The 15964-nt window shown below is 34.2% G+C and overlaps 1 long non-coding RNA gene across 1 annotated transcript; it reads right to left on the minus strand.

Moving 5' to 3' along the window:
- Positions 1-4537: 4537 nt before the first annotated feature.
- On the minus strand, positions 4538-6143 carry LOC144256255 (uncharacterized). Its single transcript, XR_013344042.1, has 2 exons — positions 5996-6143; positions 4538-4767 (listed from the first exon to the last, which is right to left on the minus strand). It is a non-coding gene; the product is annotated as an uncharacterized LOC144256255 (long non-coding RNA).
- Between the last annotated feature and the right edge of the window lie 9821 nt (positions 6144-15964).

The following is a 15964-nucleotide window of genomic DNA, read 5'->3' on the forward strand; positions in this document are numbered from 1 at the left end:
CGGACTATTCCCTGAGGATCTTAAAAGAGCATACTATAGGGATACTGCCACATCAATGATCATAGCGCACAATTCACAATAGCTAGACTGTGGGACCAACCTAGATGCCCTTCAATAGATGAATGGATAAAAAAATGTGGCATCTATACACAATGGAGTATTACACAGCACTAAAAAATGACAAAATCATAGAATTTGCAGGGAAATGGATGGCATTAGAACAGATTATGCTAAGCGAAGCTAGCCAATCCTTAAAAAACAAATGCCAAATGTCTTCTTTGATATAAAGAGAGCAACTAAGAACAGAACAGGGAGGAAAGCATGGAAAAGATTAACATTAAACAGAGACGAGTGGGGGGAGAGAAAGGGAGACAGAAGGGAATGCATATGGAAATGGTAGGAGACCCTCCATGTAACACAAGATTACATATAAGAGGTTGTGAGGGGAAAGGGGGGGGAACAAGGGAGAGAATTGAACAACAGCAGATGAGGTAGAGAGGGAAGATGGGAGGGGAGGGGGGATAGTAGGGGATAGGAAAGGCAGCAGAATACAACAGTCACTAATATGGCATTATGTAAAAATTGTGAATGTGTAACTGATGTGATTCTGCAATTTGTATTTGGGGTAAAAATTGGAGTTCATAACTCACTTGAATCAAATGTATGATAGATGATATGTCATGAGCTTTGTAATGTTTTGAACAACCAATAAAAAAAGGAATTAACTTTTTGAAATTTGTTTTAATTAGTTATACCTGACAATAGAATGCATCCACTTTGATATATCATACATAGATGCGATATAATTTCTCATTTTTCTGAGTGTACATGTTGCAGAATCATATTGGTCATGTAGTCACATATATACATACAATAATGATGTCTGTTTCATTCTAGTATCTTTCCTATCTCTACATCTCCTCCCTCCCCTCCCATCATCTTGCTCTACCTAATCTAAGGTTACACTATTCTTCCCTAGTGCCCCCCGCCTCATTATGAACTAGCATCCGCATATTGGAGAAAACATTTGGCCTTTGGTTGTGTAGAACTGGCTTGATATTCTTCAACTCCAACCATCAGTGGCAAATGCCATAATTTCACTCTTATTTAAAGCTGAGTAATATTCCATTGAGTTTATATACCACATTTTCTTTATCCATTCACATATTGAGGGACACCTAGGCTGGTTCCATAGTCTAGCTAGTGTGATGAATAAGTAGACTTAATAGTCAAAATGGCCATACTACCAAAAGCATTATACAGATTTAATGCAATTCCTATTAAAATCCCAATGACACTCTTAGTAGTAATAGAAAAATCAATTATGAAATTTATTTGGAAAAATAAGAGACCCAGAATATCTAAAGCAATTCTTTGCAAGAAAAGTGAAGCATAAGACACCACAATACCAGACCTGAAACTATACTACAGAGCTATAGTAACAAAAATGGCATGGTATTGACACCAAAATAGACTTGTAGACCTATGATACAGAATAGAGGACACAGAGACAAACCCACATAAATACGGTTATCTCATACTAGATAAGGGTGCCAAAAACATTCACTGGAGAAAAGATAGCATATTAACAAACGGTGCTAGCAAAACTGGAAGTCCATATGTAACAAAATGAAATCAAACCTCTATCTCTCACCCTGCACAAAAATCAACTCAAAGTGGATGAAAGACTTAGGCACTAGAACAGATACCCTGCACCTAATAGAAGAAAAACTAGACCCAAATCTGCACCACATTGGCCTAGGATCTAACTTCCTTAACAAGACTCCTACTAAAGCCAAGAAGTGAAACAAGAATCAATAAATGGGATGGATTCAAACTAAAGAGTTTCTTCTCAGCAAAGGAAACAATAACATGAGAAGAGAGCCTACAGATTGGGAAAAATCTTTACCACATGCACCTCTAATAAGGCATTAATCTCTAGGATATATAAAGAACTCAAAAAACTTAACACCAAAACAACAAATAACCCAATCAACAAATGGGTTAAGGAACTGAACAGACACTTCACAGAAGAAATACAATTGATCAGCAAATATATAAAAAGGTGATCAACATCTCTAGCAATTATAGAAATTTAAATTAAATGTACTCTTAAGATTTCATCTCACTCATGTCAGAATGGCAATCATCAAGAATAAAGGCAACAATAAATGTTGGCGAAAATGTGGGGAAAAAGGTACACTCATACACTGCTGGTGGGACTGCAAATTGGTGCAACCACTATGGAAAGCAATATGGAGATTCCTCAGAAAACTGGGAATGGAAGCACCATTTGACCCAGTTATCCCACTCCTTGGTTTATGCCCAAAGGACTTAAAATCAGCAGACTGTAGTGACACAGCCATATCAATGTTTATGCATTTGATGCATACAACCCAGAGGAATGTAGAGAACTAGGCTAAGTGGAAAAGGACAATGCCTAAAGGTTACTTAGCAATTCCATTGATATAATTTTTTCTCGAAATGACAAAAAGGACAACAAATTACTGGTTGCCTGACTAGGGAGAGAAGTCAGGTAGACCAGTGGGCTATAAAAGGACACAAAACTCTGAGAGAACATTTTCTGGGTACAGTATTCTGTCTTGACTGTATCAGTGTCAATAACCTGGTATTGTACTATAGTTTTGCAAGACATAACTATTGTAGCAAACTGGGTAGAGGGTACAGAGATCTTTCTGTATCATTTCTTATACTACATATAACAAACAATTTTCTCAAAATAAAGTTTAATTTTAAATAATAGCTGAAAAAGTGAAAACATGCTTCACCCAAGGCCTCACCACCTATTTCTGATTCACATCTGGGATGGGACCTGAATATATTCATTTCTTATGTATCTCTGGTTAATACTAGTTTTAGAGCTATAAAAACCACTGGTTTACATAGTAATGCTTTGGGGGCAACAATTACTACTTTTGTTTTAGTAGAAGCCTAAATATCATGTGACTTCTTCACCAAGGGTTCTATGAACTACATAGCCTTGCCAGGACTTATAATCAAGTCCTATCAGCTTGGTGGTTTTCCCTGAGCAAATCAAGGTTGAGAATAATCTTAAGGACTTTCTAGCTCCTAGCACAAAACACAGACCATAAACATTTGTAATTCTGGATTGCATTGCCCTAAAATCTAAAATACAATAAAATACAGGAGCTTAGCTTCAAACATTTAACACTTTGATATATGTACACCAATTAGAGTGTGTGCTATCTCAGCTCATATCCTATGCCTTTTGAACAAGGCTTAAAACTTTGTTCCTTAGCTTCCTCACGTGGGATATTCAGAATTCCTTACTTAAAAGCAAATATTCTGTAGACAGCTACAAGGTAACTTCCAAAACACTACAAATCCAGTTACATTTTATCCGCATTACTGTTTTATCAAAATGGACACTCACCACAACTTTGCTTTAATTTCTAAAAACCCTGGATAACAAAGAAAAGAAAAACAAAACACCAAAATACTAAGCAAACAAGAATTCACTTAACATGCTTAACAGAAAGGGATGGGTGGGGACACAAACTTAGGCAATTCTATGGGACTTAACAACTTGTGCTGTTTTTAGCAAAACCATACATACGTGCCTAGATTCATAGATGGTGAAGCAATTACATGAAGTGCTTACCATAAATGGTTTCCTGCAGTTCTCAAGAATTCCATTTAAAACAAAACCCCCTTATGCAATAAGCCTGCAGTCTTCTCGGTCTCCATGACAAAGTAAGAAAACTTGAGGAAATAGGATTAAATAGCAGAGGCATTTACATTAGAATTCAGGGGAAAAATTTTTTTTTTTGATAATGACAGATCCAGACACCTGAAAGAGATTATATTCACAAATGATCATTCTATACTTAAAACACTGGATATTTAAAACATTCCAACACTGGGCCCCTTCCAAACTGTCATATCTTGTTTTGGGTTCTACTTTTCTTAATTCATTCTCTCTCTCAAACTAAGTAAATAGCTATTTTGTTAGAACAGAAAAAACTAAACAATAGTGTTAAAATACAGGTAAGGATCCCAACTAACCAGCATCTAGAACTGAAAACTAGTTCCCATTAACTGCCCTTTCTTCTACCAGAAGAGGAAGTGTCACCATCCTGTGTAATCCCCAGGGCCACTTCACTGGATACTCTAGTTTGCTACCACCCCAGAAGAAAATCTTTGACTCACTAAATAAATAACAATTCCCCAATGCCATTCCTATCCCTAGCAACAGAGATGCCAAAACCCCTATTGCCTGTAGTCAGAACTTCATTTCAATGTAATGGAATAGCCCAGTTTGTCACAAACTGAAACTTGTCTCCATTCTTCTTATCTGAGAACATCCCTGAGGGACTTAGTATTTACTGCAAAGGAAAACCAGAAACCATTTGTTAAGTGGTGGCCCAGGAATTGGGATTTTTGTTTTTTAAGGTGGCATCTCAGCAAACAAAAGATTCTGTTTTGAAAAAGTAACAAAAGGCTTAGTTTTTAGCTGATAGTCCTAGTGTTCTCTATTAAAAAAAGACACAATATAGAACATTGTTGAAAATATTTATTTTTATATAGTCCATCATAAATAAGTCAGGAGAGGTTCCACTCTGCCACAGATGCATCTGAGAAGTAAGAACCCTGTGCCATCCAATTGGTGACTGTCTGAACGATGTCCCATTGCTTATCCCACCCAGAGCATACACCTTCCATGTTGTTCCTGTTGGATGACTGCTTCCACATCCAGATGACAAAACAGTTCATCCCCAAAGTAGGCTAAAATATTTGTGAAGAGGAGAAATAAATTAAATCCCTAAACAAAAACTTTCTATACAGCTTAAGAACTAGATTTTGTAAATTTTTATGTTTGCTTATCTATCAAATTCGGAGTTAAGACAAGAATCAACCTCGTGAAGCAAAATAAAAAACTAGACACACAGAACCATAAACACAATTTGTTACAGTTGAGTGTGGTTACTTATTATAAACAAAAAGGATATGTAGGTTAATATGTAAACTCAATCAAAAGATAAATTATTAATGATTTGCATTAACTAGAAAAATTAATGAATCCAAATAATAAAAGTATCATTATTAGATGCAATATCAATGATACTGAAATAACATTTTTACTGAATGCTTTCTGTAAGTCCCATTTACCATCCTTATTTTAAAGATGTGGAAACTGAGGCTTTGAGATGGTTACATATCATAAGTAGAAGAATAAGATGTGACCTAGGTGCTCTTAACCACATCTTTAAGCAATTTGCCTCCATTTCCCCTTCAACTTATTCTGACCCCAAACATTGCAGCCAGTAAGCAGCCCAAACTCCCAATTTTCTAACTTGAAGCAACAGAATCAATAAAGGAGAAATGAAGTATTTCAAGTCTAAATCCTACAGTCCTGCTGATTGGAAGTGTGATTTCTGAGGACTGCAGATATAGCTCAGTAGAAGAGTGCTTGCCAGTATAAGGGTTTGATCCTGGTATTATAAAAATAGAATGCAGTTTTTATTTTTAAAAAATTTCTCTATGCCTAGAAAACCCCAACTTGCATCTATTTTTATTTAACCCCAAGTATTTTTGCTTACAGTTAAGACATGAAAATAAACTCTTCATCTATTTAGGTCTGTTCCTCAATGTAATAAGCACACAAAATAAAAGAGAAAATCTTCCTTGGCCTTACACAGATAATGAAAATAATTATTCTGTTAGTCAATTTATTTGCCTTAGTAATATTTTACTAAGATATCACCCCTTTATTCATTAAAATACTGCATTTTGAATAACTGTTCCTATCAAATAGCAATTGCTGACCACATACAATGTACCAATTTGGGTGAAAAAGGAGGACACAAAGATGAATGTGGTTCTAAATCTCAAAAACCCAACAACTTGGCAAAGGAAACAAATCGGTAAATCATTAATTATAATATTTACATAAATATTATACAAATAACATTAGACTTTATATTAATTTTATATTAATAAAACCAAAGCATACACAATTCTGTTCCTTCAGGGTACAAAGTAGGCAACCCAGGAAGACTTCTTTAGTAGTCTCCCCAGAACAGTCAGTACAATATATGAAATTCCATTAACTGGACATCTTTTTGCAGGTAGTCAATTTTTTCCTAAAACATAAGTACACCTGGAAAGGAAACCAGAATATATGACAGAAAAGACTGAGAAAGCACAAGAAAAGAAAGGAGCATTAAGAAAACAATAAAGTGAAAAAATGAAAAATTAGGTAGGAGTTGCTTCATCTAGTCTGCAACTTTGAAGATCAAAACTTGCTGGGATAACTGAAGCCAAAATAGTATACATTCCAAGCCCACCTCTGAATCCTATATCACCTAAGGTAGAAGGGTCATTTAATTAATTCAATACTTGTTGAGCAAAACATGTAATGAAAATAAACAACAGACATAATAAAAGGTAGAGAATGCCATTCACTAAAGAATACTCTGGGAACACAGAAATCTGATCAATTTCAGACAGGAGGAAAGTTTTGGCAGAGGCAACATTTGAGATTGGGCTGTTCTAGAAGCAGGTTTCCATCAGGTTGAAACTTAGGGGAAAAATTATTCCAGACTGAGGGACCACAAGCAAATAGACAAATGTCATGAAAATGTTATTTATTTATTTATTTATTTATTTATTTATTTATTTATTTATAATTTATTTGTTCCAAGATTAGCATGCAATATCATATGGCTAGAGCATTGTTATCATAGAAGGAGGGAAGGATAAAGAAAATATCACCAAAAAGATTAAAAAATTACTATTAATAGTTTATTGATCACATTATTTGACAAGTATTGCTAACAGTTAACACTTTACAGACAGTATTCTTATTCAATCCTCATGGCAACCTTGTGAAATAGGTATTACTATGCCCAACTTAGGAAAGAGGAGCTGAGAAAGGTTAGTGGCCTTGGGGAAAGGTATTTGATAATAATTTCCAGTATTTAGAAAATATTCACATAGTAATTCCATCTATGGTCATGTGCCCTAAGGTAGTTTCCCTAGGAAATAATTGGTCTACGGTCACTCAGTTAGTTAAGAGCAGATACATGATCTCAATGGCCATTTACAGAAAAGGAAATTATTAGTTCTTTGAACAAGGGCTAAGAAAAAAGGAACTTAGTGGGGCTCTGAAAGCAGTTTTAAGCAGACATGTCACAAAGGGTTAAAGGGAGAAAGGTAGGTGAAGAAAAGAGCAACGAGTAAAGACCATTTGTTGAAGAAGGTTATCAGGGAAAATAGTAACCACAAAAGTGGACAAGTTGAGGAAGACAGCATATGGTGGTACTTTTTTAAAAGAAAAAAGTACCTCTGAGATAGCAGTAAGGCAGAGGAGGTGGACAAAATTCCTATCAGATGAACTCTATGCTGAGTACCAGGTAAGATTACCTGTAGGAGTCAAAGTGTCCCAGTGAAAAGCCTTTGGAGATAGATGTTCCACCACCTACTGACTGTGTGACCTGTTCTCTAGCACTATAATGACAACTACAGATAATGTTTTTATAAAGCACCTAAAACAATAGCTGACACAGTGTAGGTGACCATAATTAATATTAGTATGGAATAAACATCCCTTATTCAAAAATCTGATCTCCAAAACACTTCTGTTCCCAAATATTTTTTTTAAAAATACTCAATCTGTATTATTATTTTCTGTCACTCTGGAAAGTGACTTAGAGGACAATTTGGAACAATCCGAGGATCTCAAATAACCAATGAAGTATATTTTGACAAACTACAAGAGATGTCTGTGAAACAATCTCAAACTGAAATCCCATAGCACCAGTATGCAGTAGTCTGGTCATCACAGTGCCAGGAATATCAGACTTACCTGTTTGCTACATGTAAAGTAGCTGCAGTTTGAATTTTGAATGCCCTCCAAAAGCCTATATATTAAAGGCTTGGATGCATATATATAATATGCATGTGTGTGAGTGTTTCCTCAAGTGTTTATCCAACATTAGCAAGACTGTTTCTGAGAAAGGAATACACAGTGCATTTTTATTTTTTTTTCTTTTTTATTGGTTGTTCACAACATTACAAAGCTCTTGACATGTCATATTTCATACATTAGATTGAAGTGGGTTATGAACTCCCAATTTTACCCCAAATGCAGATTGCAGAATCACGTCGGTTACACATCCACAATTTTACATAATGCCCAATTAGTAATTGTTGTATTCTGCTACCATTCACAGTGCATTTTCAGCACCACAAATGTTCATATATTGGACTTACTGAACCCATAAGAATGCATTATAAGAAAATAAATCAAAATCTAAGTTATATGCATTAAAAAGGTTAATTATATTGTTATGTATAATACTGAAAAACCTAAGTAATCCTCAAGTGGAAAATACATTGGACATCAATTCTAATTTTAGGTGGAAAAAACCCAGAAGCCTATATACCTTTGCTAAAATGATGTAAAAAGTTGTATTCAGGTGAATACAGATAAGATGGGAATACAGAAAATTAAAAATAGTTCCACGATTTAATGTGGTAGAATAATAAATTAGTTCTTTTCCTTTAAAATGTGTTTCACTATAATTATGCCAAGTATATAATTATACCAAAAAAATTTTGGAAGGGGACAAAGCAGGGGATCAAACAGTTTACAAACTATTGCAGTTTATAATGCCTGGTGAAAGGTTCATGTCAACACCTACCACTGTTACTCTTTTGTTTCTCAATGTTTCAATACTAACATATGAGCATTTGCCCTATAATGTTTATTTGTCTGTTTCCTTTGTTTTGCATTAATGAGGTGAACATTCATTAATTTTAACTTTTGAACAAGGGAACTAAAATGAGGAAAATATTTTATACTTCAAAACATAAAATTAACTTTGCCCTGGGAATTAAGTAACTTGCATGTGCATCTGAAAGTAAAGCTAGTGTCACAGTCAATGAAAAACTTGGGTAAGTAGTACACGATAAGCACTGTTCAATGCATTTTAATATGATCTGACATGGACTTTACCCTGTTTAGTGGTTTCTGTTTGTCTATTGGTATTTTTGATTTTTCCTAACTATTCATGTATTGTGCTGTTCCGATATCTTGGTGGACTTTTTAAAAAGCAGATGTAAAATTTTTTTCTTGCCTAAATATTTTGAAGTTACCAAGAATAAAATAATTTTATATGCTCGAGACTCAGGTTTTTTTAGTGGGCAGCTATATACTAATATAATTCAGGGTTCTATAAATGTGGATTGACAAAGGTTGCTTTTTTTACTTTTATTAATCTGTAATTAAAATCCAACACTTCAATTATGAAAATAAGGAACAAATTCCAACAGTATTTAGTTACACCTGGACCTTTGTGACAATCAGATATCAAAATATTGTCAGACTACATTTTAGTTGTTATAAATACTTTGAAATGTTTTTTATGGTGCATTTCTTGAAATTATTATTGTTTTTAGATCCATTTCTAAATCTTTTTATTTTGTGTATTAATAATCATATGTTATGATTAATAACATATATGTTTAATAATTAATAATTAAGTTGATAATTCTGACTCTAATTTGTAATGGTTGAATTCTCGTGAATTCTATCCATTTAAAAGTGATATATGAGATAGGTGATATAGGCTTCTTCAAAGTTTCCGAGTGACCTATGGCAGAAAAAGCTTATGAATCCCTGGGTTGAGTGATGGATGCAATTGTTAGAACTAGAGAATGGATGACAGGAATCAGTTCCCTTCTCTCCATCAGTGTCAGTAAGAAGATTGAGAAAGTTTGTTAGAGAAGGAGAAAAATATATGGTATGCACATGAAAACCACGGGTCTTTATAAAAAATCAGAAAATGTGTAGATTCATACATATTAAAATAATAAATTCCCAGCCTTGTGAAAAATCAAAAAATAAATACTGGACCAAAACCATCATTTCATCTATTGAGATAAAGGTGCAGGCAAATAATCCTTAGTACAGATCTCCCGAGTAAAATTACTGTAGTTTTAAACTATATAATTGTTACTAAATATGTAAAGATATCTATTTTAGTCCTGTGCCTCTATTATACATATTTAATGATATTTAAATATCTTTGTAATGTAAAATATTAACCTTGAATATTTAAAAATTATTATATACCACAAGAAGTCTAAAATTATTTTACTAAAACTCAAGGTGTATAGAAATATGTTATGCAATATTTATTATTTATCTCCTATAGTTTTCCACCTCTCTAATATACAAACTAAATTTAATTTTTGCTTTAAGACTAAGAACAGGAATTTTTGTAGAAAAAAATGAATTCTGCAGCAATATCTCATAGGAAATGCAATTGGAGTTTAATTGGAATGCACAAAGTATCAGCTATCATACAAAAATATATAAAAATATAAAGGGTTCAGCTTAGAAAAAAATTGTTCAACTTTTCAAGCTCAAGGGTCAGTCTGTGCAAATGCCTTTTGCTCTCTTTAACCTGCTAAACTTCTGGAAATACTTGGAGGTGAAGGTGAAGGCAGAGAAAAGGGGACAAGATAAAGATCATCAATTATTCTACTAAAATTCTTTCTAGTTGTTCTTGTTTGGATATGAAGTTTCTCTAAAAGCTCCTGTTCATGAAGGAATACTCAGAGGTAAATGATTAAATTATGAGAGCTGTAACTTAATTGGCCCATCCTAGTTTTCTGGCTGACTGGGTGGTAACTGTTAAAAGGTGGGGAACGGCTAGAGGAGTTGGGTCACTGAGGTTGTCCCCTGGAAATGTGTGTCTTATCTTTGGCCCCTTCTCCCCTCTCTCCTTCTCGCTGTTTCCTTACCCTTCCAAGACCCCAGCAGCTTGACTCTGCTGGGCCCTTCCTTCATGAAGTGCTGTATCACCTTGGGTCCAGAGTAATGGAGTTTTGCCTCCTCTAAATTGTTCTTGTTGGATATTTTGGTTACAGTGATACAAAAGCTGGTTAAAACACTCTGTTCATACTATATTGGATGGCACCTTTCAATATGGCTCCAGGAATAGAATGAAGCTTTGCATTGCACATTCCAGAGTGCATCCCAACACACAGATCCCTGTGTGACCCCAACTCTCCTTCCTTATTTCACTTATTATTCAGCTTTTTTTTCTTATTTCCTAACATCAAACCCACTCCATGCTATTCAGTTCTCCCAATACGACACCCCAAATATTGAAGTCTCTAAGCTATCTCTTAAATGATTTTCTCTTCACAGAACAATGTTCCTAATTCCTCCAATCTGTCAAGAATATTACTTATTCATGTAAAAATTTGTTCTTATTACTGAATTTAAAATTTTATATTTTTTCTATCATTTATTGAAAATTATTCACAAATATGCACAATATTGTCAAATAGTATTTTTTCTCCTCCGTTTGTTCCCACAAAACTTCTCTTTCAGATTTTTTTTTTATTATTTTAAAATTTGTGCTCAGCTTTAGTAAGGCATAATCCACAAATAAAATTGTATATATTTATGGTGTATAATGTGACATTTTGATACATATATGCATTATAAAATGATTAAATCAAGTTAATTAATATATGCATCACCTCACATAGTTAAACATTAAAAATATACTCTCTTAGCAATTTAAAAATATATAATACATTAATATTAGCTGTAATCACCATGTTGTACAATAGATCTCCAGAAATTATTCATCTTGTGTAACTGAAACTTTGAATCCTTCAACCAACACCTGTACCAATATTGAATGGCAATATTGGATGGCAAAATGTTTTTAAAAAACAATTTTTTTGTACCAGGGATTGAGCCCAGGGGCATTTAACCACTGAGCCACATAATATTTTATTTAGAGCCAGGGTGACCCTGAGTTGCTTAGGGCCTCACTGAGTTGCTGAGGCTGGCTTTGAACCTGGAATCCTCTTGCTTCAGCCTTCTGAGTTATTGGGACTACAGTGTGCACCACCAGGCCTGGCAGTTTGACTTTTTCTTTTTGATTCCATATATGTCCCACAAAACTTATTAGATTAAATTTTATGTTACAATTGTTTATTCTACTCTCCATATATTTGTGTTCTATTCTGAGTTATTTCTTTATAATAGATTTATTTATCTTTTTTCCTGGTCCAATCTGTTATTTATCTCATTGTTTAGTTTTCAAAAATATCTGTTATAAAATATTTCAAACACATATCAGAATAGAATAGTGTAATGAACCCCTCTGAACTCATCAATCTAAGACAATTACCAATTTATTGTGAATCTTGCTGTATCTGGGTTCACTTCTGCTTCTGTATTATTTGGAAGCAACTTTCAGATAAATAAACAAATAAACACTATCCCAGTTACACTGTTTCAACTTACATTTTTTTTGGTCTTTTTCACAGTAGTGAGAAAGCAGTACTTACTCAGTAGAAAGCATACTTTGAATTTTGAATTTTTATCTTTTTCTGGACAGAAGATTTTCGGCAGAATACCTTGTAGCAATAGCACGCTACTGCTTCTAATGAGACACTTGATCATAAGCATAAATAAGCAATATTCTACTATATACTGTGTTGCTCATTATGCCGTTCAGTAGGTGGGATGTATTAGATGCATTTGGACTAGTGAGATTTTCCTCTTCTGTTGGGTTTATCAAGATGTAACCCCATCATAAGCCGAGGAGCATCTGCACTTTCAATTTAATTATTTTTCTGAGGTGTCTCTCATTTTGAATGATGGTATCATTTTCCTATTTGAAAGTAAATAATAATTACTTAATATCAAATAGCTATACTGCTTACATTTTCAACTGTCATTTACATTTGTTAACTTATAAAAAGATTATTGTTCAAATCAGGCTGTAATTAAAAGAAATTGTTAATGCTTAATAAGTCTTTTAGGTCTACTTTAATCTCTAGAATCCCCTTTGCTGTCCATCTCATTTTTTCCTATTATTTCTTGAAGAAATCAGATTATTTGTCCTGTATTTTCTCACCATCTGGATTTTGTTCTTTGTGTCTTTGTAGTGTTTCTGAAACCATTCCTGTCTTCCATGGTTCCTGAACATTGCTTGGTGGATCTGGAGGCAAGATTACCTTTATTTATTTATTTGTTTGTTTGTATGTTTGTTTGTTTTCTGGCAACAGTCTCTTATGTGGGGCTGGCTTCTTTCATCAGGAGGCATGTAATGACTTGCTGTTTCCCCTTGTGGATGCTGGCAGTGTTCAAAAATCATTGTCTACATCCAATGTCCATTAGGGTATTCAAAATAGAGACATTCTAATTCTGTCATTCCTTCTTTATTTATTAGAGAGAATGAAAGGGTAAAGTTTCTAAGCTGCAAATCCTGAGTTAAAATGTAAAGGACTAGGTATTGTAAAGTTTCTGAATTACACACAGAACCTGAAAATCCTGAGGCAGTTAAGACAATGCCCGGTACTGACCATTTAGTTATTAAATAACCTGGACCCTGTGCAGTTTGGCACGTAGGCATTCAGGGCCCAAACCAATCAGTTTGAATGTATCCTGTTCCCGTCAATGAATGGACTAATCGTGTTTGAGAGTTGTTGTTCAATTTTCCCGTGCCTCATGATGATTTGCTCTGATGTATGCAAAGTCCCCGCTCTCCCCAAAAAGTGTACTTAAGCATTGCTCAACCCCTGCTCGGGGCTCTTGGCCGCTCTCCCTTCTTGAGTGAGCCTGGAGCCCCAGCTAGCTGGATTGGATCCTCAATAAATCCCCTTTTGCTGTTGCATGAGTCGGTCTCTTGGTGTTCTCTTCCTCTGACGTTCGTGGGACCCTTACAAGAACAATTCTATAAAAGATTTCTACCGCATCAGCTAATCTTATCATTTCCTGATTATTTTGCTACAAAGATTTAAAGAGAAAATTTCATGTCTACTGTCAGTAGTGGAGTTCTCAAAAGAAAGATTAATGTTATCCCCATTTAGAAGTTTTTAAAGCAATGAACTGAAAATTAGTATTCTGTAAAGATGACCTATTAGGCTTTAAAATATCATTTTAATACACAGATTTATGCTGATTTGGTGTACTGTATTTAATGTCTTATTTAAAGCTAAGATTCTCATATTTTAGATCCTTTTGACTGGCCATCATAATAGCATGCTTCCTTGCCACCTGGGTTCTCAAGATAGTTAGATAAAAGATAGACAATAAAAAAAGAAAACTTAGAGAATTTAGTGATAAATATGATATTTAGGGTAAGAAAAAGAATCCTAGTAGATTTTACAGAGAATTTAGTATGGTCATTGGGTGGTATCTTGTGCCTATGCTAATATAAAATATATTGCACAAGGAATAGATATTGGGAGCATAGAAAATAAATTAAATCTAGAATCACTGCTGTAAAGTTATTCACTGATTCATTAACTATGGGTTAATTAAGGGAGATCAGTAATTGAGGGAGATGCATTTATTCTAATTCTTTTATGTTGATTAAAATATCACAATACACTTTAATTTGATTATCATGTTTGATTTTTTTACAGAGGTAGGTAATCACACCCATTTTGTAGACACATAAGCTGAGGATTACGGAGAGTAAGCTACTTTTAAAGTCTCCAGGCAAGAAAAGAGCAGAAATTTGACTTAAATACCTGTTTTCTCACTCCATGTTCTGAGAGCTCTTCATTATTTCTTGGTAGAGGAAAATGCATTAATTCACATATTTTTGAAAGCTTTGTGTTGAGTATAAAAACAATGATATTCTGAATGCTTCTATTAAGTAGAAGACTCAGGTGATCAGAACATTTATCCCACTATGCACATGTTCTCCTTCACTTTACAAATGCAAACATGTCTTACAACAGCCATGATATACATGTGTGTGAGGATCCTCCTCAGGGAACATTCTGACAGGAAAGCTAATGCACACTGTAGCTAGAGGTCATTTTGTTCCTTAATCACTTACTTCCAAATTCACACTATTAAACCCACAAGTTTAATACTCTGTCAAATCTGTTTGCATAGAATTTTTTCACTGTATTTTTTTTACATTTAATTCTCTTTACTTTGGAGCCCAGAATGAAAGGATTAGAGAGTGCAGATTTCCCTTCTCCAAAAAGCTTGCTTACCTCTGTTTAACTTTATGATCTGCAGAGCCCGCTGAGAGCCTGTCTAGGGGAGACCCAAAGCCAGAAAAGCTCCTTTTCTTCTTTGTCTCTGTCACATCGTTCTCCAAAGATACCAGCTCATCAAGGAGCAAGAGTTTTGCAGCCAGGTCAGTGGCTGACTTCTCTTCTCAGACTGTGGGTAGTGACTGCAAATCTGTGACTCCAGAATCAAAGGCCTGTAGAGCAGAGAAAGGTGGTTCTACTCTTTAGATGAAGAAACCCAAATTAGGTAAAGTTAGTGGACGCTTCCTGTGTTTATATGACATCCCTTTTGTGTAATGTTCTATACTTTCTCATGGAATTATGTTTCGCACAGAAAGCTAAACCTTTGGAGAAGGAAACATATAAAGGTAGAGTATATATATCCAAGAGAAAACAGACAAAACAAAACCCCCAGGCTTGTCTCTAAAAATTGAACATATTCTGATTATTCTTTTGATTTTGTACCACTAAGAATTGAATTCTTGCTTATCATTCTTAGAATGCTTTATCTATACCTTTTTCATCATCATATCTATTACATTTTATTTTACTTATATTAGATGGCTTACAACACGTTTGTATTCCTTATTAGATTATAAATAACTTGAGGACAATGATTATCTGATTAATCTTTTATTTGTTCTATTCAATGCATAGCCCAGTATTTTACTCAGAGTTAGTACTCAATAAATAACTTATGAATATTTATTGGATGAACTCTCAAAAACAAACACCAAAACTAAATCTCTTGCTGTTTCCCTTTAGTCACTCATTCGTTATTTATTTATAAAACCTATTAAAAGCCCAATCTATGCCAGGCTCTGAATTACATTGAAGGGATACGAAAATGAAGAAAATTTAGCCACTTGCATGTCCAGGGACTAAACTTCTTCATCCATGCAATTTATTC

The sequence above is a fragment of the Urocitellus parryii genome, chromosome 7 (assembly GCF_045843805.1).
Source record: "Urocitellus parryii isolate mUroPar1 chromosome 7, mUroPar1.hap1, whole genome shotgun sequence".
In the NCBI taxonomy this organism is placed as follows: Eukaryota; Metazoa; Chordata; class Mammalia; order Rodentia; family Sciuridae; genus Urocitellus; species Urocitellus parryii.